Here is a 23,747-nt window from a genome sequence, read left to right as displayed (position 1 = left end):
AGCAGCTGCAAGTGAAAAGAGAGCTGATTGGGCGAGGTAGGAGCAAGAGATGAGTTGAGATGAGACGAGTCCCCATAATTGCCCGAGAATGATAGATATACTCAGCTACTGAGACACCAATCAATGGAACTTTAATACCATGTGGGTGATTCTACTCCCTGACTGTGTTTCATTTCCCTGAGCCTCAGCCATTCAGCAGTTCCTGGGCTCCCATGGGTTCCCGTGAGTTCTCGCCTCCCTTGTTTGCCACATGTATCCCTTTAGTAAACTCTAACAAAGGGAGGTGGCCTAAGTGAGATCTTTCCCTGAGCACAAAACAGCACCACCCACCCATCTAGGGCCATTTCTTAAAGATTTGATTACTGAATAGTAAAAAGATAGAGATGGTGAGGGTAGGAGGAGTCTTTTTGTTTTCAATGAGTTTAAGACGTTTGTTCCAGAACTAGCATTAGGGGATATACTCAGTGCCTTTGTATTTGCACCAATTTAGAGAAAATTCATGGAAGCAAGGGCAAACAGAATGAGCATCTCACCCAGCAACAGGCTAATGGTCTTTCTCCTCTCCCTGAAGTTCACCTTTGATAAACCTGAATGAAGCCACTGTTGTAAAGGCATCTCGAAAATAGGCAAACAGGTGGAAGAACAGATTGGTACCTTCTTTAAAAAAACTATTCAACAATATTATATTTTTAAAAATCCAAGCTTGTGGCAAAATCATACAGAAGAGGAAAAAATGAAAAGTAAAAGTTTTCAGCCCCAACATATAGAGTTCATTTTTATTTGCCAGAGGTAATGATTCTTAAGTTTTAGGGATATCCTTCCAGACTATTTCTTTTTATATACACATTTTTAAACAAATGAACTCATACTAAATAAGTTCTTCTCTTTCTTTTCTCACTTAGAAAAACTGCCCATTTCTGTTAATACAAATCTGTCTCATTCTGTTAACAGCTGCACTGTTATTATATTAGGTAGTTGTTGCATCATTTCTTTAACCAGAATTCTGATGAGCATCTAGGTTATTTCCAGTTCTTTGCTCTTATAAATAATGCAGTAGTGAACATTCTCCTACATGTATCTTTGTGTATTTGTACAAATATATTTATTGGATAAACTCCTAGAAGTGGATTCGCTGCATAAAGGGATTATGTTGATTTAAAATGCCATAAATATTGTGAAATTGCCATCCCAAAATGTTGTATCAATTTACAGGCATGATGTAAAAAAATAACTATTTTCCCCACACCCACACAAGACTGGATATTACCAAATCTTTTCATCTTCACCAATATTACGGGTTTAAAAACTACCATGTTATTTTAATTTGCATCTTAAGCATTAGTGATGCAAAACATATATTTATTGGTTATTTGTATTTTGTTTACTGTGAACTATTTGTTCTTTAAAAAAAAATAATTTCCTGTCATTTGTGTCAAAAATATTTCTCACTTTGTTAATTTTTCTTATGGTTTACTTATGGTATGTTTTCCTGCATATACATATCTTTCAAATATATATATATATATATATATATATATATATATATATTCAAGAGTACCAGTCATTTGCCTTGGACTTTTTAGAGTTTTGTTTACTTAGAAAGTCATTTCCCACTCAAAAATAATACTAAAGAAATTGTAATTTGTGTGTTCTTTAATACTTCAATGATTTTATTTTTAACATTTAAATCTTGGTATGTATGGAATTTATTCTGTTATAAGGAAGGAAATTAGGATCCATTTCTTATCCAGAAAAACTATATAGATTCCCACTAACATGTATATAAGTATCTTTTTTAACTAGTGTGAAATATCATATCTTTCATATATTTAATCAGCGGTCCCCAGCTTTTTTGGCACCAGGGGCCCATTTCGTAGAAGACAATTTTTCCACTCTTGGGAAGAAGGGGAGGCAGAGCTCAAGCGGTGACGCCGGCCATGGCGTGCAGCTGTAAATACACATGAAACCTTCTCTGGCTTGCCCACTGCTCACCTCCTATTAGGCAGTACCCCCTGATTCCTAGGTTTCATGGCAGACAATTTTTCCACAGATGGGGGTTGGGGGAGGGCCCTACAGCCAGTCCCTAACAGGCCTTGGACTGGTACCCATCCGCAGCCTAGGGGTTTGGGCCCTCAGTCTTAAACCCCAGCAAATTTGGATCTATTTCTGAATTTGAGCAAATATAATTTCATTATTATGAAATAATATACCTGTGCCAATACAAGCTAGTTAATTTTCTATAGCTTTAAAAAAAATGCCTTAATATCTTGAAGGAGTTTTGTGTTTTTTTTTTTTATTGGGCACTTGAAAATGTGCAAAAAAATTATAAAATTAAATGAATCTTTGGCCCAGCAATTCCATTTCTAGAATTTTTAACTAAGAAATTTTTAAAAGTAAATATAATTTGAACATATATGAATTAAACTTCCCCAGATCTAATCAGACTATAGCACAAATTGGTTCACAATAAGAGTTATAACTAGGGTGACCAACCATTTGTCTGAAAATGAGGAGTCTCCCAGGATGTGGGACTTACAGTGCTATAACCAGGAAATTCTCAAGTTAAATTGGATGATTGGTTTCCCCAGCTACCCAACTACTCAGATATTTCTGGTTCTCAGACATGTTTCTCTACATAAATATTTCTGGGAGGCCCCCAGTTTCATATGTGCTCACACATGTGTGTGTTTCATATAAGCACACACAAGCATTCATTTCAATTCCTGCTGTCAACGCTACTATGCCACTTGCATGGGAGTTCCCAATAGATGCTGCTCTTTAGTCTGTGCTGCTTTGTCGTCATATTTCCCTGCTTTGTTGGGTGCTGTGGGTATCACTGCCTCTTTTCCTGGTATAGTATTACCTATGCGGTGTTAAAAAAATCTTTAAAGCTGTGTGACTCTGTTTTGTCGACTTTACTGTTGATGCACATGTCTGTCACCCTACAGCCAAGCACCCAAGAGGTAGATTGCCCGACTTCCAGCCCTGAGAGTAGCCTATGCCCTATTTATATGAAAGATGCAGAGACCACTTTTTGGGGGGAGGTTCTGGAGTGGTTCTCTGATGCTCCAAAATCTCAATTCGGAATCTCCTCATGTTTGTCTATATAACTGAGTCCTCAGGCCTTCCCCTCTGACAGGAGCCGTCAAGGGTCTGCCTTGTTAGCAAATGGTGGACATTACATTTATGTTTTATCACCTCTTCTGCTTATTTCAGTGATTTCCCAAAGGTTTATCTTGAGGTTGATACCTCTCTTCTTTCTGTGAGTTCAGTATTAGGAGAAAACTAGATATTCTTGGAGCAGAGACAAAACAGCAGCTGGGGAGCTTACAGTTATACACCTATCCAGGGTGCTGGGACTTGAGTCATATCATGAATTTACCTACTGAAACTAATAAATATAGAATAGTGTTTTTCACCCTATTTTTACTTACCATTTGTGATTGGTAGTATGGATGTTGACCAAAGCTATATTGGAAGATTTACATTGTTTAGGTTAACTGGTATACATCTTTTTTGGGGGGAGGGGGGAGAAAGTACTAGACATTTATAAGCTACTTCACCTACTTATAATAAACTTACATTACCTGTATCATTTTAATATCCTCTTGAGTTTAAGGCTGTCTTGGTAGACTCAACTTACTCCGTTTGTAATTCCAACAATAATGATGATGCTGGTTTATCTATCAATCTATTGAAAGATGATAGATAGGTAGGGAAAGAAAGAAAGAAAGAGGAAGGAAGGAAGGAAGGAAGGAAGGAAGGAAGGAAGGAAGGAAGGAAGGAAGGAAGGAAGGAAGGAAGGAAGGAAGGAAGGAATCTCATTTGGTCACTACCTTGCCACTGAGAATCTCTCCAGACTAACCTCTCTCTATTTCGCTTTAAAAAAAACCATTCTTGCTGTCTGATGATAAATATAGGTTCTAAGCTACACAGAAAACAATTACCACAGCAGACCTAAGACTTTTATCCTTAGAAAGGGCTGCATGCTAGGTTGGCCCTTGGCTGACGTAGGAGAATTTGGCTGGTAAACAGTTTCCTACACTGATACGTAATTTTCCCCAAATGATCAGAGTGGATCATTGTGCTTGAAGTGTTTGTACAAATAATGTGGTTTATGCTGACCACCTGCTTTCCTTCTGGGAGTCTAAAATTTAGTACAACCATATGCTGAGTCCTGTGACTTTCTTTCCTGAATCTCCAACCCTGGAGGTGATCTTGGGAGCCCAAACATGCAGGACTATCTTGCATTTTTGTCACGTTAGATTTGGTGCCACCTATTTTCCCGAGGTTTCATGGTGGGATTTAGTGAAAATAGTACAAATGGCAGCATTCTGAGATCAGAGGGTTCTTGCAGATAAAAGTACTTTTAGGACACAGGGTGACACCAGCAACTAATTCTGTTGCCATAGTGACTGAGCATTTCTTTGAACTAATGCTTAACTAATTCACCTCAACTAATGCTTTTAATTTATCAGCAATTACATTTCCCTGATTAAAAAAGAAAAATCCTGTTTCATATAAGAACTTTTAAAAGTGTATGTTTTCTGCTACTGAATTTGGTATTTTATTATATTTATTGTTGTTCCAAACCATTTCCTCAAGTTGCCTTACTGACAGAGATTTAAATATTATTGATGCTTACCATAAAAGAACATTTATAATATAGTAGTTATCTCATTTTAGGCCATGAGAGACCAATATGAGAACAGTGGGGTGTTTATGCTCTCTTTCCTTCTCATTCTATCTTCCTTTTGGTTCATCTTCATTTGGTACAGACTGGAATTGACTCCATGTATATGGGTTAGGATGGTCTTTCCCGCCTAACATAATCGGAATAATACATTTTGTGTGTCTAAAGAAAGACATCTCAACTTCCTTCTAAGGGATCACAATTTTAGACCTCAGGGTCTGGACAACTAGAGTCACTAATATTTGAAGCTATTTACATATTATTCCAATGTTGTCAATAGAATTTTTTGCTATTGAGTTTTTTTGTTGTCAGGTTTGTTTTTTTTTTCTGACTGAGACAATTACACTCTTGATAATTTCCTTCCCTAATTTAAAGAAAAACTATAATAAGTTCTATTTTTTCATTATTCTGATTCAAAGACTCTTCCTTCTTTTCTCCGCCCCAGCTATAGGTGTCAGCATTAGGCCATCTCAGGTAGCATCTTTTCACTCTATCCCTAGCCTGTGGCCATTTACCCTTGCATGTAAGAAATAGATTAACGACCTGCTGGACCAAGGAAGCATCAAGAAACTGTTCATCAGAAGCACCAGATACAAAAGTGTAAGTTGCACAAAGAGCAACAGAGCCTATTAGGCAAAGCAGGCCCTGGTTTCGCTGTTTGCTTTTGGAGATAATGAAGCAGTTTGAACTAAACCAATAACAAAAGAATCTAGGATATTGAAAGGTTTCTGACAAACCTTTAACCCAACATCAATTATGTAGAGGTCATAGCAAGTAGACCTGAATAACTAACTAATAAGAGCCATTTGAGACACGTACTTGACATTATAATATAACAATATTACAATGTCCACGGGAGCTTTTATAGGGTTGATAAAACTTGATTTGTAAAGGGCAAAAGCACAAGTGTATTGCAGTACATCTTAGTTACAATTCCAGGAACGCTTTTATTATTACCAGTACATTTTTATTCTATGTCAGAGTACTTCCTGTGACTTCGAACACAGAGTACCAGGAGATGATTAATGCAGATAAACACAGGAGTTACAATATGCCATGGCAGCTCCTCTAGTTTTCCATTTTGAAATAATGAACTATTCTATAGAGATTAGCTATTCAAATATTATTATTATGTTATGTTATTATCAAATATTGAAGACCAGCTCTTCAAAAAATATTATTACAACAATATAATCTATAACCATAGTTTTATAATATCAATTAAGGTAATCAGGTCAAAAATAAAATAAAAAGAGAAAACTTCCCAGTTTTATTATACTATTCGTTTTCCTACCTTTTATTTTTGGTTAAGAAGAAACTTTTCAAAGTTGGCTATTCAGAACTTTCACTAATAGCTGGCCCTGGAGCTCCTAAACCCCATGGAGAGGCAGTAGCTGCGGGACAACATCTTAAAAGCTATAAAAAAAAAAAAAAAGCTTCCACCTAGGGTGGTGGCTCATGCCTATAATCCCAGCACTTTGGGAGTCTGAGGTGGGAAGATTGCTTGAGACCAGGAGTTAGAGATCAGCCTGGGCAACATAGCAATATCCCATCTCTAAAAAATAATGAAAACAACAACAAAAAACCTTTCACATAATACTAATTGCTAAAACATTACTATATAGCTATCTTTGTATACTTATTTCTATTCACTCTCCAGTGCAGTAGAGTCTTTATTGTTTCTGACCAATGTTCCTTCTTCAAAGAAGGGATGATGCTAGAAAAAAAATTTAATTCTCTCTGAAACTGGAAAACTGTGTAGAAATCTAGTGAGAGAAAGTGAGAGTGAAAAAGAGAGAAAGAAAACATTTCAGCAAAGAGAGAACACCGGCCAAAATAGGAGAATTAATTATTAATATTATTATATTAACATATGTTAATTGATTTTACCACTTTGGTTTAGTTAAACATAGTGCAAGCAAATGTGGTCCCAAAGGATCCATTGATATGAGTTTTGTGCTGGATTTTGTATATTTTATATTGGTGAATTTATAGCTGCCGCCCACTAACAAAGATTACACTGCCTGACTACACATATGCATGTGATACTCACAAATACTGACATTTCAAAGTCATAAAAGGAGAGAATCTATTGCAATTACAATGATGGAGTTTCCTGTTTCCACTTAGGGAGTTTTAACAATAACCTAAGGAGATACCTTTCCAAAAAGAATAAGCATTTTAAAACATCAAACTTTATGAATACTTAATTTTAATCCCATTATGTTTCAATACCTTTTGTACAAATGCAAAACTTCAATGTAGAAAGAGAGTTTTTGTTTGTTCATCCATATTGCTTTGTTTTCACTTACAAGAAGAGAAAATTAATGTTAATATTGTTTTAAACAGAATTATTTACTATTGTTTTTTAAATTTCAAAATATTAAGGAGGTACAACAGTTTTTTTTTTTTCATGGATACACTCTATAATGCTGAAGTCAGGCTTTTCAGTGTGTTTGCCACCAGGACAGTGTTCATTATACCCAATACGTAGTTTTCATTCCTCATCCCCTCCCAGCCCTCCCCCTGTCTTAGTTTCCAATGGCTATGTGCACTCATCATTTAGCTCCCACTTATTACTGAGAACATGTGGCATCTGTTTTTCCATTCCTGAGATACTTCACTTAAGATAATGATCTTCAGTTCCATCCAAGTTGCTGCAAATGACATTATTTCATTCCTTTTTATGGCTTAATAGTACTCCATAGTGTGTGTGTGTGTGTGTGTGTGTGTGTGTGTGTATACATATATATGTGTGTGTGTGTGTGTGTGTGTGTGTGTGTGTGTATATGTTTCACATTTTCTTTATCCACTCCTGTACTGATGGCCACATAGGTCGATTCCATATCATTGCAATTATGAATTGTGCTGCAGTAAATATGCAAGTGCAGATGTCTTTTTGATAAAATGATTTCTTTTCCTTTGGGTAGATACCTGGTAGTGGGATTGGTGAATCAAATGGTAGGTCTGCATTTAGCTCTTTGAGGAATCTCCATACTGTTTTCCAAAGAGGTTGTACTAATTTGCAGTCCCACCAACAGTTTATCAGTATACCTTTTTCTTGGCATCCATGCCAGCATCCATTGTTTTTGACTTTTTAATAATGGCCATTCTCACAGGGGTAAGGTGGTCTCCCCCCTCCTTTCCCTTCCTTCCTTTGGGAATCTTTTCCAGATCTCTTCTAGACTTTTGCCAATTTTTCTTTGATGTCTAAAGATATTCCTTTTCCTGCCTTTCTCTCCCTCATCACCCTATTTCTGGGAGTCTACACTCACTCTATTCATATGTCACAGGATCCAAATAATAAAAACTGACAAATTGCTACTTTGAACTCTACAACCCAATTTCAGGAAACTGCCTAAAATATCCTCGTCAGCATCACTCACCTGGTCCATGCTTTTGTGTATGAAATGTCCAGGTTAGATCAACCGAAGACCATTATAAGATGTGTATTTTACTACCTTCTCTTACATGCAATCTCCAAATGGTTGTTTTGAAGTCATAGCCCTCTTCCTCTGTGTATATGCATTTTACTAGGGGGAGGGAGAAAGGGACAGGAAAGCAGCTGGGGATCTGGCAGTCAAAGGAAACATACCTGATGGCTGCATCCTCTCTCCTGGTGCTCTCCAGGCACTGTTTCTGCTCCATACTGCTCTTGCAGGGGCCATAGTCTCTGCAGCTGCTCTGATGGGCATGCACCACCGTGTGGCTCAAAGATGTCCCCATGGAACCAAGGTCAGGCAATAGTGAAGTGGCTGGAAGATAAAGTTGAGGTATAATATGTCAGAGAAATCCTAAAGCACTATTTTTTTTATATCCAGTGGTTCACAGAACTTAGAGAAATGGATGTTCTAGTTTTTATTTATAATTTGTTCTTCCCTAGGACACAAACATATGTTCAGGGGACCCCACCCAATGTAGATTTGAAGAGAGCTGCTGAGGCACACAAAATCATCCCTTCCCTCTAAGGCTGTATTGCTGGTTCTGAGGCTTTATTGAGAGTCAAGCTAATCCTGCTGACTCTTTTATCCCATAGTTGCCTTTGAGGAGTTACCTCACACTCCCTGCAATTAGATTACCATGGGACCAGTCCATTCAGAACACAGGCATGGCCAGAAATACTTAATCTCCTGTAGAGAAATGGATTAAATTTCATGTCTTACACATGTGTGTGTGTGTGTGTGAGACAGAGTCTGGCTTTGTTGCCCAGGCTAGAGTGAGTGCCATGGCATCAGCCTAGCTCACAGCAACCTCAAACTCCTGGGCTCAAGCAATTCTGCTGCCTCAGCCTCCCAGGTAGCTGGGACTACAGGCATGTGCCACCACACCCAGCTAATTTTTTCTATATATATTAGTTGGCCAATTGATTTCTTTCTATTTATAGTAGAGACGGGGTCTCACTCTTGCTCAGGCTGGTTTCGAACTCCTGACCTTGAGCAATCCGCCCGCCTTGGCCTCCCAGAGTGCTAGGATTACAGGCGTGAGCCACCGCGCCCAGCCTTATACTTACATTTTTGATGAGAGAGGTAAAGGAGACAATATATGTATATTGCCTGAAATAATGTCTGAGAGACAGACTAAATTCAGGTTTACAAAAAAATAATATATACAACAAAAATTATATTGTTATATAATATAATTTAATATATAATAATGTTGTAATAACATAATAATCTGTAATAATATATAACATATATTATTGTATTAAATATATAATAATTTCATTATTATTATATATAATAATTGTTATTATCAAATTATAATTATTATGTCTAGGTCAAAGGTGGAAATGATTGTGAAAGAAGAATCTCAAAGAATGTGGTAGAGAGATGGCTCATAGGGGACCTCTTCTATGAGAGTTTACAGTGGTCCCTAGTGATTCTCCTCAGGAAGACAAAAGATTATTATAGACTTGATATTCCAGCTTCTTCTCATTTGGTTGTAAAAATTATTCTATGTTTCTCTCTCTCCTCTAATCTCTTGTCTTCTTACCAGCTTGTTAAGAGAAAAATCTTAGGTAAATTAAATTTAAAGGAGTTTACTTGAACAAAGAACAACTTAGGAATCGGGCAGCTCCCAAACCAGAATAGGTTCAGAGAGACTCCAGCACTGCTATGTGGTCAAAGAAGATCTATGGACAAAGAAAGAAAAGTGATGTATGAAAATGGAAATAAGATTCCACAAACAACTGGATTGGTTATAAGTTGGTGTTTGCCTTATTCAAAGCTGATTTGAACAATTGGTTGTCTGTGATTGGTTGAAACTCAGTGATTGGTACAAGGGTAGGTTACAACCTGTTTACACATTCAGTTAGATTACAGCTCACTATGCACAGAGAAACTTTTAGGCCAAACTTAAAATATGTAAGGAAGCAGCTTTAGACTAAATTTAACAATCTTATGCTATTATCCATCACAGGCCTCTCTCTCTCTCTTTCTCTCTCAGTTTTTAAGCTACAAACATGCAGCATCCACAAAATTTTTTCTGCACATCTGAAGTATTAATAAATGTATATGGGCCGGGCGTGGTTGCTAACGCCTGTAATCCTAGCACTTTGGGAGGCCGAGGCGGGCGGATTGCTCAAGGTCAGGAGTTCGAAACCAGCCAGAGCGAGACCCCGTCTCTACCAAAAATAGAAAGAAATTAATTGACCAACTAAAAATATATATACAAAAAATTAGCTGGGCATGGTGGTGCATGCCTGTAGTCCCAGCTACTCGGGAAACTGAGGCAGTAGGATCGCTGAGCCCCGGAGATTGAGGTTGCTGTGAGCCAGGCTGACGCCATGGCACTCACTCTAGCCTGGGCAACAGAGTGAGACTCTGTCTCAAAATAAATAAATAAATAAATAAATGTATATGGCAGGGGGACCATGTGGGCTAAAAGCTCTGGCTGAAGGACCACATCAGGAGTGGACTTCAGGGGTTGGTATTTGGGGAAATGAGACACCAGGAAAACTACTTACAGAATGTGATGTCAGACCTAGATGGTGTAGGGAACAGTGCATTTTTAGCATGTCTTGCATTACCTAATTGGAAGAGCGACCCTCACCTCTTCATGGTGGGATGTCAGCTTCACCACAGGACTCTGCCTACTCAGCCTTTAAAGCTGCTGAGTGAGCACCATTTTTGTACCCAGAAGATTGCCTAAAAATGACAAGATGTCATTGGGCTCTTTGCCAATTTACATCCCTGGGTGTATATGCTGCCACCTTCTACTACCGAGTTAGGCATAAGAGATGAGTGACAACAGTGGATTTGAATCACTTCAGTGTGTTCAGCTAAAGTGCGGTCAGAAAAAGAATTGCAGAGCTAGACTGGGCAATATCCAGAGGGAGTGCAGCTAAGACTGAGGGCAAAGCAGCAATAGAGGCAGAGCCACGTGGCCCATAGGAACACAGTGGGCCAGGAGAGATGTGCTCTGTTACACTAGTAATTGTTATTCTAATGACTAAATACCAAATACAGTAATGACTTGAAGCACCAATACATACATACAGTTTTTAATTATCTTTTGTAACTTATTTGGAGTTATAATTTTTAGCATAGAAAACCAAAATTAGCAATATATTATCAATTCAATTATATACTCTCTAAAGTAGGTGGACTTCATAGGTTATATTTTAAAATATGTATTTTATAAAATGTTTTAAGCATATTTAAACATATAATAAAAATATTCAAGAAAAAAAAGTAAAGCAGCCTCAGGTATCTTTTTAAAAATGTGCTATAGAAATTAAAAACTAATGTTATTCAATATAATTTTTAAAAATAATATTGTGTAATCCTTCTTTCTTCATGGTCCTTGGGGTTCTATGGTTATGAAAATCAATAAAAGATACAAGAAAAAATTACAGAAGATTAATGAACAAAAAGTTGATTCTGCTAAAAGACAAACTAAATTGATAGGCTTCATGATAAATTAATCAGAAATAGAAAAAAAGGAGCCAAATAAGGTCAATCAGAAATGAAAAAGGAGCTATTACAGTTGATACCACAAAAAGACAAAATATGATCTGTGAATACTGTAAAAATCTCTATGCACATAAACTCAAAAATGTTAAGGAAATAGAAAATTTCCTGGAAACACACAAGCTCCTATGGCTCAATAGGAAAGAAGTAGAAGTCCTGAGCAGACCAATTACAAGCAAGAAAATTGAAGCAGCAATGAAAAGAGCTTCCAACATAAAAAAGTCCTGGACCAGATGATTTCATAACCAAATTTTATCAGACCTACAAAGAAGAATTGATACCCATACTGCAGAAATTATTTCATAACATCAAGAAGAAAGGAATCCTCCCAAACTCATTCTAGAAAGCCAGTGCCACCTTGATACTAAAGCCAGGAAAGGACACAGCAAAAAAAAAAAAAAAAGAAGAAAGAAAAATATAGACCAATATCCTTTATGAATATAGATGCAAAAATCCTCAATAAAATTCTAGCAAAACGAATTCAGATGCTCATCAAAAAAATAATCCACCATAACCAAGTGGGCTTCATCACAGGGATGCAAGGATGGTTCAACATATGTAAATCCATAAATGTGATTCACCACATAAACAGAAGTGAAAACAAAGATCATATGATCATCTCAATAGATGTAGAAAAAGCATTCAACAAAATTCAGTACCCTTTTATGATAAAAAACTCTTAACAAAAGAGGCGTAGATGGAGCACATCTCAAAATAACAAAAGGCATATATGACAAACTCACAGCCAACATCATACTGAATGGGGAAAAACTGAAAGCATTCCCATTCGGAACTGGAACAAGATAAGGATGTCCACTGTCACCACTTCTATTCAATGTAGTGCTGGAAATCCTAGCCAGAACAATCAGGCAAGAGAAGGAAATTAAGGATATCCAAATGGGGAAAGAGGAGGTCAAACTATTGCTCTTTGCTAATGATATAATCTTATATCTAGAAAACCCCAAAGATTCCACTAAGAGACTCCCAGAATTGATAAATAAATTCAGCAAAGTCTCAGGGTACAAAATCAATGTACACAAATCAGTAGCATTCCTATACAAGAATGACAGTCAAACTGAGAATCAAATCAAAGACTAAATACTCTTGACAACAGCTTCAAAGAAAATAAAATACCTAGGAATATATTTAACCAAGGAGGTAAAAGATCTCTACAAAGAGAACTATGAGTTACTGAAGAAGGAAATTGCTGATGATATAAAACAAAGGGAAAAACATATCATGCTCATGGACTGGCAGAATCAACATTCTTAAAATGTCCATCCTACCATCCTATGAGGTGTAATCCTCATCAAAATACTAACATCATATTTTACAGATCTACAAAAAATAATTCTATGTTTCTTTTGGAACCAGAAAACAGCCTGAATAGACAAAGCAACCTAAGCAAAAGGAACAAATCTGTAGGAAGCACCTTACCAAACTTTAAACTCTTCTACAAGGCTTTAGTAACCAAAACAATATGGTATTGGCACTAAAAATAGAGATATAGTCCAATGCAGAGGTCCTCAAACTTTTTAAACAGGGGGCCAGTTCACTGTCCCTCAGACCATTGGACAGCCGTTGGAGAGTGTGGTGCACATTCCACACATGCGCACTGTGGGTCCAGGACAAGTCGGCTGCTAAGCAGGACAGCCAGTGGTGGCAAAAACACCCAGCAGGGCCAGATAAATGTCCTCGGTGGCCCGTGGGCAGTAGTTTGAGGACCCCTGGTCCACTGGAACAAAACAGAGAACACAGATGTAAAACCATCCACATATTGCCATCTGATCTTTGACAGCAATATACACTAGGGAAAAGAAGACCTTTTCTATAAATGGTGCTGGGAAAATTGGATAGCCACATGTAGAAAATTGAAATAGGATCCATATATCTCACCACTCAGAAAAATTAATTCAAGATGTATAACAGACTTAAATCTGTGACATGAAACCATAAGAATTCTAGAAGAAAATGTTGGAAAAACTCTTCTAGATATCAGCCTAGGTAAAGAATTTAGGAAGAAGACCACAAGGACAATCACAGCAACAACCAAAATAAATAAATGGGACTTGATTAAATTAAAAAGCTTCCTCACAGCCAAGGAAACAATCTACAGAGTAAAAGGGACAATCTATAGAATGGGAGAAAATATGTGTATGCTATATATCTGATAAAGGACTAATAACAAGAACCTATAAAGAACTCAAGCAAATCAGGAAGAAAAAAAAATATCAATCAACCCAATTAAAAAGTGGGCAAAAGTCATGAACAGAAGGTTTTGAAAAGAAGATAGATTAACAGCCAAGAAACATAAAAAATGCTCAATGTCACTAATCATCAAAGAAATGTAAATCAAAACCACAATGCAGTATCACCTAACCCCAGTGAGAATGGCTTTTATCAAAAAGTCCTGAAACAACAGATGCTGAGAGAAAGGAAAACTTATACACTGTTGGTGGGACAGCAAACTAGTATAAGCTCTATAGAAAATAGTGTGGAGGTTCCTGAAAGAACTTAAAGTAGACCTACCTTTTGATTCAGCAATCCCACTACTGGGTTTACACAAAGGGAAAAAGGTCATTATATCAAAAGGACACTTGCATTAGAATGTTATTGCAGCACAATTCACAATTGCAAAGATGTGGAATCAACCCAAGTGCTCATCAGTTCATGAATGGATTAATAAAATGTGGTATATGTATACCATGGAGTACAACTCAAAAAATAAAAAATGAAAAAATACCTTTTGCAAAAATCTGGATGGAACTGGAGACCAATCTCCTAAGGGAAGTATTGCAAAAATGGAAAAATAAACACCAGATGTACTAATTATTAAATTGAAACTAACTGATCAGCACTCATGTGCACAGATGGAAGTAAAACTCAATGGAAATCATGCAGGTGTGGGGGGGGGGGATGAAATCATACCTAATGGGTGCAATGTACACTATCTGGTTATGGGCACACTTATAACTTTGACTCAAGTAGTACAAAAGCAATTCGTGTAACCAAAACATTTGTGCCCCCATAATATTCTGAGATAAAAAATAAAAGTAATTACATAAGCTAATTTAAAAAATAGAATAAAAAGTGGAAACCAGCTTAAAAAAATTTAATTGTTATCCAATTCAAGTCTGCCAGGAAGTCTAGCACTACACTGGATATGTAGCAGGCCTTAAGCAAACCCTTACTGATTGATTGACTTGATGCTTTATTGTTTCTAGTAACTAATTAAATCAGGACTTACAAGTGGTCCTCAAGTAAGAGTTGGATTTCAGCTTCAGATAATTATTTCAAATGGCATATAGCACTCCCAGGATTAACAAATTATGCATGTTCATGCACCCAGGATTTAAAAGAGACCTGCAACAATGTTATCTTTGCAAATTTTCTTCAATGTTCATCTCTCCAAGGTCTTTACTGCCTCACATAAGACTCTTCAAACTTAACATTGTTATAAGAACATTCTTTTACTTGTTACATTTCCCTGTTACTTTGTGGCTTAAATTTAAGGAATCTCTTTTTTTTGTTTTTTCTCTCCAAGGTTTTGATTTCTTAGGCTTGAGGTTGTATGGAGTAGCCACTTCTCTTTACCAATACAGTAACCAATGTCTGGTTGTTAGCTTATTTCATTCCTTCTTGATGAAATAGTTATGTGAAAGTGAAATGATATGGGAGTGAATTCATCCTGTGTGTGTGTGTATGTGTGCGTGTGTTTTAACAGGATTTTAAAGTGCAAGAAAGAAAGAAAAGAAAAAAGAAAAAAATATTTCCCCAGAGATTCTCCATACCCTGAATTAAAAAGCCAAGTCAAAACTAGAACTAGATACATTCTACTTGATTTTCCTACCAGGGTCCTGGCAGAAATTTAATTTCAAATTTTGAAACTTAGGCTGAATACCTCTAATAAATTTCCTTTGTACAGACACAATTGTCAATGCTTAGGGAATTGTCTGGTGGGGAAAGATAAGTTTATTTGTAGTGCAAATAAATGAGTATTCTAGTGTGAAGGTATGAAGTGTGGTGACTGGTTATACTTGCTGTTTGTGCGGTATTTGTAGCCACCCAGACAGAAATAAGCCTTGTTACTCTGTAATGCTAAGAGGGGTACAGGGAACATACTTTCTTCCTGGCTTGTTCTGTATGCCTGTATAATCTTGGTTAGGACGTTCAGAGTTCATCACTCCAGTTATCCCTGTATGTGCCCCACCCCCATAAATCATACCACTCTGCTGTAATCTCCTGCACTTGAATGTGGGCAGAAACTGCCACTATACTTCTAACCAATCGAATACTTAAAAAGTGAAGGGATTTTGCAAATGTAATTAAAGGCCCTTAATCAGTTTGATTTTGAGTTAATAAAAAGGAGATTATCCTGGGGAGTCTGACCTAATCAAGTAAAGCCCTTTAAAAGAGGGTTTAGGTCTTCCTGAGCTCAGAGACTTGAAAGAGCAAAGATTCCCTCCTGTTGGTCTTGAAGATGAGGCCTGGGCCCTGGCCAACACCATGATTACAGCCTTGTGTGACATAGCAGAAGACCCGGGTGACTGTGCCCAGCCTCTTGACCCACAGAAACTGTAGGATAGATAATAAATTCTATACATGAGCCACTACACTTGTGGTTACTTGTTACCCAGCAATTGAAAACCAGAATGCTATAATAACACTACCTGAAGATTATTTCATGGAGACAACAAAAGGATATTCATTTGTTTGTTTTTAAAATGACCAAACTGAAGAACCTTAAGAAAAGCTTATTCAGTGCATGGTTTATTGTATTGTCTACAGAGTAGGTTCTAGTATATATCCTGATCTTCCTAAGTAAAAGCCTAGAATTAAGCTTATGTTTCTGAATTTTCAGACTCTCAGGCCCCACATTGATTCTTGTTCCAAATTAGTTATACTGAAATGCCTACTTCTTATTTTATGGAGGACTTAGTAATGATATCATTCTGGGTTTGCTCAGAGTATGGTCTTTATAGTCTTTATCAGTTGGTTCCCAAGGAAGGCTTTGCTTCCTATTAGTATGCCTTGGAAAATGCTGACTGCTGACTTTACAAATAACCCAGGAATGACTTCACAATGCTGTAATTATATGGCTTTAATCAGATTGCTTTGGATCAGATTTACTTTGAGGACTATGTTTCCTTTGGCTAATTTTTCTCTGCTACATTTAGGATTTTGTTGCTGACAGTGGCAGGACATTTGCTTTGTAGGCAGAGTAACTTACTATGTAGATTTGGAGCTGAAAATAAATATTCCACACATGTGGATGCATGATATTTCCTGCATTAGTCTCTTAAAACCTCTGACCATAGTAACTCAGGGATATCATGATCTAATTATTTTATTCCTGATACAACTTCAACAGAGCTTTACTAAATGATGAATTATTTTGTGAATCAGAGAAAGAATTTAATACATGAGCTGAGTTGGACAACCAAATTTTACTGTGCTCATAAAAATAAGGATAAACACTTTCAAAACTCTAAAGTATTTACAGTGATAATAAAAACTTACTCGAAACTCCCTATAGATATGATACCCAGACACTTTGCTCATTCAGCTTTATCTTATCATCTGACATGCTTTTCATTAACTATTTCTTTAGTTTCATAATTTGATCGTGTTGGTTTAATTTTTGAACTATAAGATCTATGTACAAGGAAAGAAAGCTTTTCTAAATACAGATGCTTCACAAACTGTTTCTTCTTGAAGAGTTACATTCACATGTAAAACATTGCTTTTCAAGTAATGTTTCCAAAATGTATATTTGCTTTCATTGTTTTTCACTTAAAATAGATGAAAAATAAACAGAAACTATATTTGCAAGGCGAATTGCCCTTCTATCAGCACCCTCAACAAAAATACTAGTCATGTTTCTTAATGGAAGTAGTGCCCCCTAGTGGATAGGGTTGCAATAACGTTAACTGACTCCCCCCATACCCGGCCCCACTCTCCCCCACCCACCCTCTACCCCTGCCCTCAACACATAACTTTTCTTTGGGGTGAAATTTACATAACATAACCATTTAAAAGTGTACAATTCAGTGGTATGTATTGTATTCACCTGTTGTTCCACCACAAGCTCTCTCTAGTTTCAAAAATTTTCATTACCCTATAAAAACATCCCATAACCATTAAGTAGTCACTTCCTATTCTTCCCTCTCTCTCAGTAACCGAAATCTACTTTTTAATCTCTACTGATTTTGCTTATTCTGGATATATAATATAAAAGGAATAATATAATATGTGACCTTTTGTGGGTTTTTTCACTGATCATAATGTTTTTGAGGTTCATCCAAGTTATAGCATGTATTAGTATTTCATTGGTTTTTATGGATGAATAATAAACCATTGTATGTATATACCACAATTTGTTTAATGTATTCAATCACTGAAGGACATTTGGGCTGTTTCCATCTTTTTTTTTTTCTATTATGAGTAATGCTGTTATAAACACTTGTATACAAATTTCTATGTGAACATATGTTTCCATTTCTCTTGGGTGTCTACCTAGGAGTGGAATTGGTGGGTCATATGGTAATTCTGTGATTAACTTTTGGCAGAATAGCCAAAAATGGCTAACAAATGTACATCTGCACAAGGTTTCCTAAAATATTGGCATGTATGACAAGAGATGCTTCTTAGTAGGGAAAAAGAATGGCAATAATTTTAAAACCCAATCATAGTTTTTTTAAATAATGTTAATCCTTAATATAAAGCCTTTGTAGAATTGAGCATAGAGGGTGATAATCCCTCTCAACACCCTAAAGATTGTCTCCAATAATATACTATAAGATTTATCTAATTAAAAATATGTGTACACGAATTTATGTATATCAAGATAGTGTTTGAGTTGTCCCATATTGAATTTTGCTTTTTCATTAAGTTTCTCTCCTTTTCTTGAATTCTTTCCATCATGACAACCATGAGGCTTTTTATGTCAAACAACAGGAATTCAGAAAACAACTACATCCACTATGGAAAAACATCACTCACCTTTAAATTAAATATTTATAAATCCATAATAATGTTGGATTTTTGCACATTAAGACCCAAAGTTCAGAGAATTGAGCAAAGTATAGACTCCAGAATAGGAAGTTCCTGCCTATTCTAGAAAGGGAAAGTGCTTCCTATTGCTGATAAATTAAGAGAAAAAATTAACACTAAACGATCAGATATGAGTGACCCCGTCTCCCTTTGTCAAAGGCAAAACTAGAATTAGGGGTGTTAGTGGAGGTAGACATTCAAAGATAGATGCACTCACAAGCAAAGGTCACGTTCTGCCCTTTATAGAACATAGACAAAGAAAATTGCACGGTGGTGAGAGATGACCCACGCTTAGCACCTTGGTGCTGTCATGTGGGTACAAGGAGAGGCTGAGTCAGTTCTTACAATGCCACGAGGTCTGCTTCTAGCACAAAAGTGGATCTAGAATTTCTTTGGAGTTCTGGAATGGAGATAGGTAGAAAATAGGATATGAAAGTACCAGAATCAGTGGATGAGAGACATCTGAAAGCAACATTCAGAAAAGGAATTCCTGTCGAAAGACTACAGAGCCTCTGTTTCTGTGAAAGCCACCTGTGGCTAGGAAGAGATTGTTCATGGCAAAGAAAATAAATGTCAGATACAGATCATGGATTTCTGTAAGTCAAATTCTCATTTAATCCTGTTGTTCGGTTCTTATGGATTTTCCCATTACTTAATGAGCTAAGTAAAATTTTTGACATTTGTTTATTTTTTATTTGTACAAGAGTCATGGTTTTTGGTGTTTTTTTTAAATTACAATTTTTACAGAAGACAATGAATGTTACCCTTGAAATGCTAACATAGAAAAAAATATTATCTTCTAATTATATATCTAGTGAAAATATCCTTCAATATGAAAAATAAAAAACAGGCATAGCAGACCCATAATAAAAGAAATATTAAAGAGAGTTTTTTTGTGTGTTTTTTCAGGTAGAAGGGAAATAGGTAAGTAGGAAATGCAAGAAGGGATAAAAAGTTAAATATTTTTGGGAAATCTGAGTGTTGACTATATAAAAGTGATAATAATGCCTTCCAGAGTTTAAACTATATGCAAAATAAAAATGCATAATGATAGCACGAAAGATCAAAGGAAAGACATGGAATAAAAGTGTTCTCATGTTCTAGCAATATCCAGAAAGTGGTAAAATACTAATTTATTTTGCAACCTAATAAATCACAGAAGCATGTGGCAATTGCTGGAGTAACTACAAATAATATAGTAACAAAATGTATAAAATTGAATTATTCTGGAGTCTAATATAATTTTGAATATGCAAATAACCCCAAAGAAGTCATAAGTTTAAATCTAAATGTGATGTGTGTGTGTGTGTGTGTGTGTGTGTGTGTGTAAGATTGTCAGACTAGTTATAAAATAAAACTCACCGATATTCAGTATTGAATATGAGATTACAAAAATATTTAAAGTAAAACAATGAAAGAAGATATAACATGCAACCAATATCCAAGACAAAGCCATTGCAGGGATAATAATAATAAGACAAAATGAACTTAAAGTAATCATTACTAAAAATTAAGAAGACCATTTCATAATGATAATAGTGTCAATCTCCTAGGAAAATGTAGCAATTATAAGTTTCAGATACCTACTAAATATCAAATAACCAAATCAAAATCAAAATATATAGCAAAAGTTAGCAGAACTAAAAGGAGAAATAAAACAAATCCATAACGATATTGGGAGAAATAAAACAAATCCATAACCATATTTTTACATACTCATTTGGTAAGAGATAGAAAAATGCCCAAAAGAAATCAATGAAGATATATATATATATATATATATATTTTTTTGAGACAGAGTCTAGCTTTCTTGCCTAGGCTAGAGTGAGTGCCGTGGCGTCAGCCTAGCTCACAGCAACCTCAAACTCCTGGGCTCAAGCCATCCTCCTGCCTCAGCCTCCCAAGTAGCTGGGACTACAGGCATAAGCCACCATGCCCGGCTGATTTTTACATATATATATATATTAGTTGGCCAATTAATTTCTTTCTATTTTTATGGTAGAGACGGAGTCTCGCTCAGGCTGGTTTTGAACTCCTGACCTTGAGCAATCCACCCGCCTCGGCCTCCCAGAGTGCTAGGATTACAAGCGTGAGCCACCGCGCCCGGCCGAAGATATATTTTTGAATTACCTGATCAGTATGTAGAGAACATCATACCTAATAACTGAATAATGTACTTTATTTTCAATTATACACAAAACATTTGATAGATGTTAAGCTATAAAGCATTTACCCCCAGAAGTTAAAAAATTAAAATTATGCAGAACATATTATCTAAATTCAGAAAAATTAAATTAAAAATCAAAATAACTATATCTAGAAAATCTTTCAGGTATTTAGGAATTAAGTAGAACTGTTATAAATTTCTAATAAGAAAAAATCATAGTGGAAATTAGAAAATATTTTAAACTGAATATTAACAAAATGAAATTTTGTGGGATGCTATTAAAAAGCCATGCTCAGAGAAAAAAATTATAGTCTTAAGTGCTTTTATTTAAAAAAGGAATAAAGGCTCAAAATCAATGAATGAAATAGCCATTTCAAGAGCTTAGAAAATGATAAATTAAAGCCAAAGAAATAGAAGGAAGGAAATTACAAATATAAGAACAAAATAATAATAATAATAATGAAATAGAAAAGTACCTACAGGGCCAGGCAGGGTGGCTCAGATCTGAAATCCTAGCACTTAAAGAGGCTGAGGCAAGAGAATTGCTTGAGGCCAGGAGTTCTAGCCCAGCCTGAACAAAGCAAGATCCTGTCTCTATGAAAAATAGAAAAATTAGCTGGGAATGGTGGTATGCACCTATAATCACAGCTACTTGGGAAGCTAAGGCAGGAAGATTGCTTGAGCCCAGGAATGTGAGGTTGCAGTGAGCTATTATGATGCCACTGTACTCTAGCCTGGGTGACATGAGACCCTGTCTCAAAAAAAAAAAAAAAAAAGAAAAAAAAAAAAAAGAACTTATAATAGGGAAGATTTAAAAAGCCAAAAAGTAGATTCTTTGAAGGACTCAATAAGTCAAAAAAGAGAAGTCACAAAATACCAGTATCAGGAATCAAAAGGGGTCATTCTACAGAGCCTACAATTTTAAAAAATAATATAGTTATAAACAATTTTACATAAATCAACTTGACAGTTTATCAAGTTACAGAAGCTGAAATAAGAAACAGTAAATCTGAATTGTTCTCTATTTAGCAAACAAAATAAATATGTAATTAAAAGCTTGTACCCAAAACAATTCAAACTCAAGTGATTTTACTAATTATCCAAATAATTAAGACAAATTAACACCAATCTTACTTGAACTATGCCAGAGAACAACAAAAAACTCTTTCCAATTTAAGAGGTTAGCATTATCTTGATTTAAAAACCTAAAAAGCACATTAAAATAAATATTATGAGCCAAATTCTTTCCAAACATAGATGTAAGAGTATGAAAAAAAAATATTAGAAAACTAAAACAGGATATGAAATTGATAATGCAAAAGACCAAATTGGATTCAATTCCAAGAACACAATTGGGATTAATATCCTAAAATCAATGTTATTTACCAAAATATCAGCATACAGAAGAAAAATGATATATCATTATCTAAATAGAATACAGACAAAAATTAATAGAATTTGGCATTTGTTTATGATTTTTAAGAACTCTTAGAAAATTAGGAACTGAAGGAATCATGTTTAAGATAATAATGGGCAGCTATTTTTTTTAAAAATCTACCAAATGGCATACTTAATAGTGAATTTTTAAACCTTTGCCACATTCATATTAGAAACAAAACAAAGTTAACCATTATTACCATAATTCTTCAATGTTATAAAGAACATTCATCCCTATGGAAAAAAAGAGAAAAGCATGGTAATAGGGATGGAAAGAGCAGAAATTAATAAAATAGAAGGCCTATAGAAAAAAACCTATAGAGAAAATCAGCAAACCAAAGGTTGAATTTTTTAGTACATTAATAAAATTGTAGAACCTCTAAATAGGCTAACCAAGAAAAAAGAGATAAAGTACAAATTTTCAGTACTAGAAACAAATGAAAACATGATGTCACAGATTTTAAAAGTACAATAAGGGAATAATAGGAATGATTTATGCAGTCAATTTAATAATATATTAAGTGAAAAAATTCTTGGGAAAATGTAACCTGTCAAATCTAAAAAAATTAAAAAATCTTAGTGGTCCTATACCTATTTAAAACATTGGTGTCTTTAATTAGAACTTTCCCACAAAGAAGACACAAGCTTTAGATGGCTTTACTGGTGAATTTTATCAATATTTTAGGGAGAAATAATCTCACACTCTTTTGGGAATAAATACTTCCCAACTTATTTTATGAAGCTAGTATTATCCTACTACTAAAACCAGACAAATTAACTAGGAAGAGCACTAAAAAATAGGAAAGTAATGTTAAGAGGCAAAGAAAAGATTTAGAAGTTTGATATATAACCCTAAGGAATTCCAGATGGAGAATATGAAAAAAAATATGAAATGAGAAAATGTTTATAATGCTAAAAGCTAATAATTTTCTTGGAATTTCCTGAATTAAAGATATTAATAAATGTATGAATCCCCAAATTGCATTATTCTAAGTTATTATTATTATTCAAATTGCATAAATTCTAAGTCAGATTAATAAAAATAATTTCATAAATAGACCCATAAAATTGAAAAACACCAAAATAATCATAATCTAAGCTAATCAGTTAAAAATGTGTCTAAAATAAAGCCATTTTTAGAAAAAGAAAAATGGAGTCAGTTTGCTACTAACAGACCTTACAAATAGCATCCATAAAGGATGTATCTCAAAAAAGGAATAGAACACAAAATGAAGAAGCTGGCAGAAGCAGCAATTTTGAGGAAAGAAATTAACATGTAAGTCTAAATAAGCACTGTCTACAAATCCATAATGATAATACTGTTTAATTTGGGGGGGTCTCAATCAAGGTTGAGTTAAAATAGTAGACAAAAATAACACATAAGAGGTGAGTAATGATATGTAATTGGTCTAACAAACTTTGTTTT

Source organism: Microcebus murinus, chromosome 8 (assembly GCF_040939455.1).
Source record: "Microcebus murinus isolate Inina chromosome 8, M.murinus_Inina_mat1.0, whole genome shotgun sequence".
In the NCBI taxonomy this organism is placed as follows: Eukaryota; Metazoa; Chordata; class Mammalia; order Primates; family Cheirogaleidae; genus Microcebus; species Microcebus murinus.
This window is presented reverse-complemented; position numbering follows the sequence as displayed.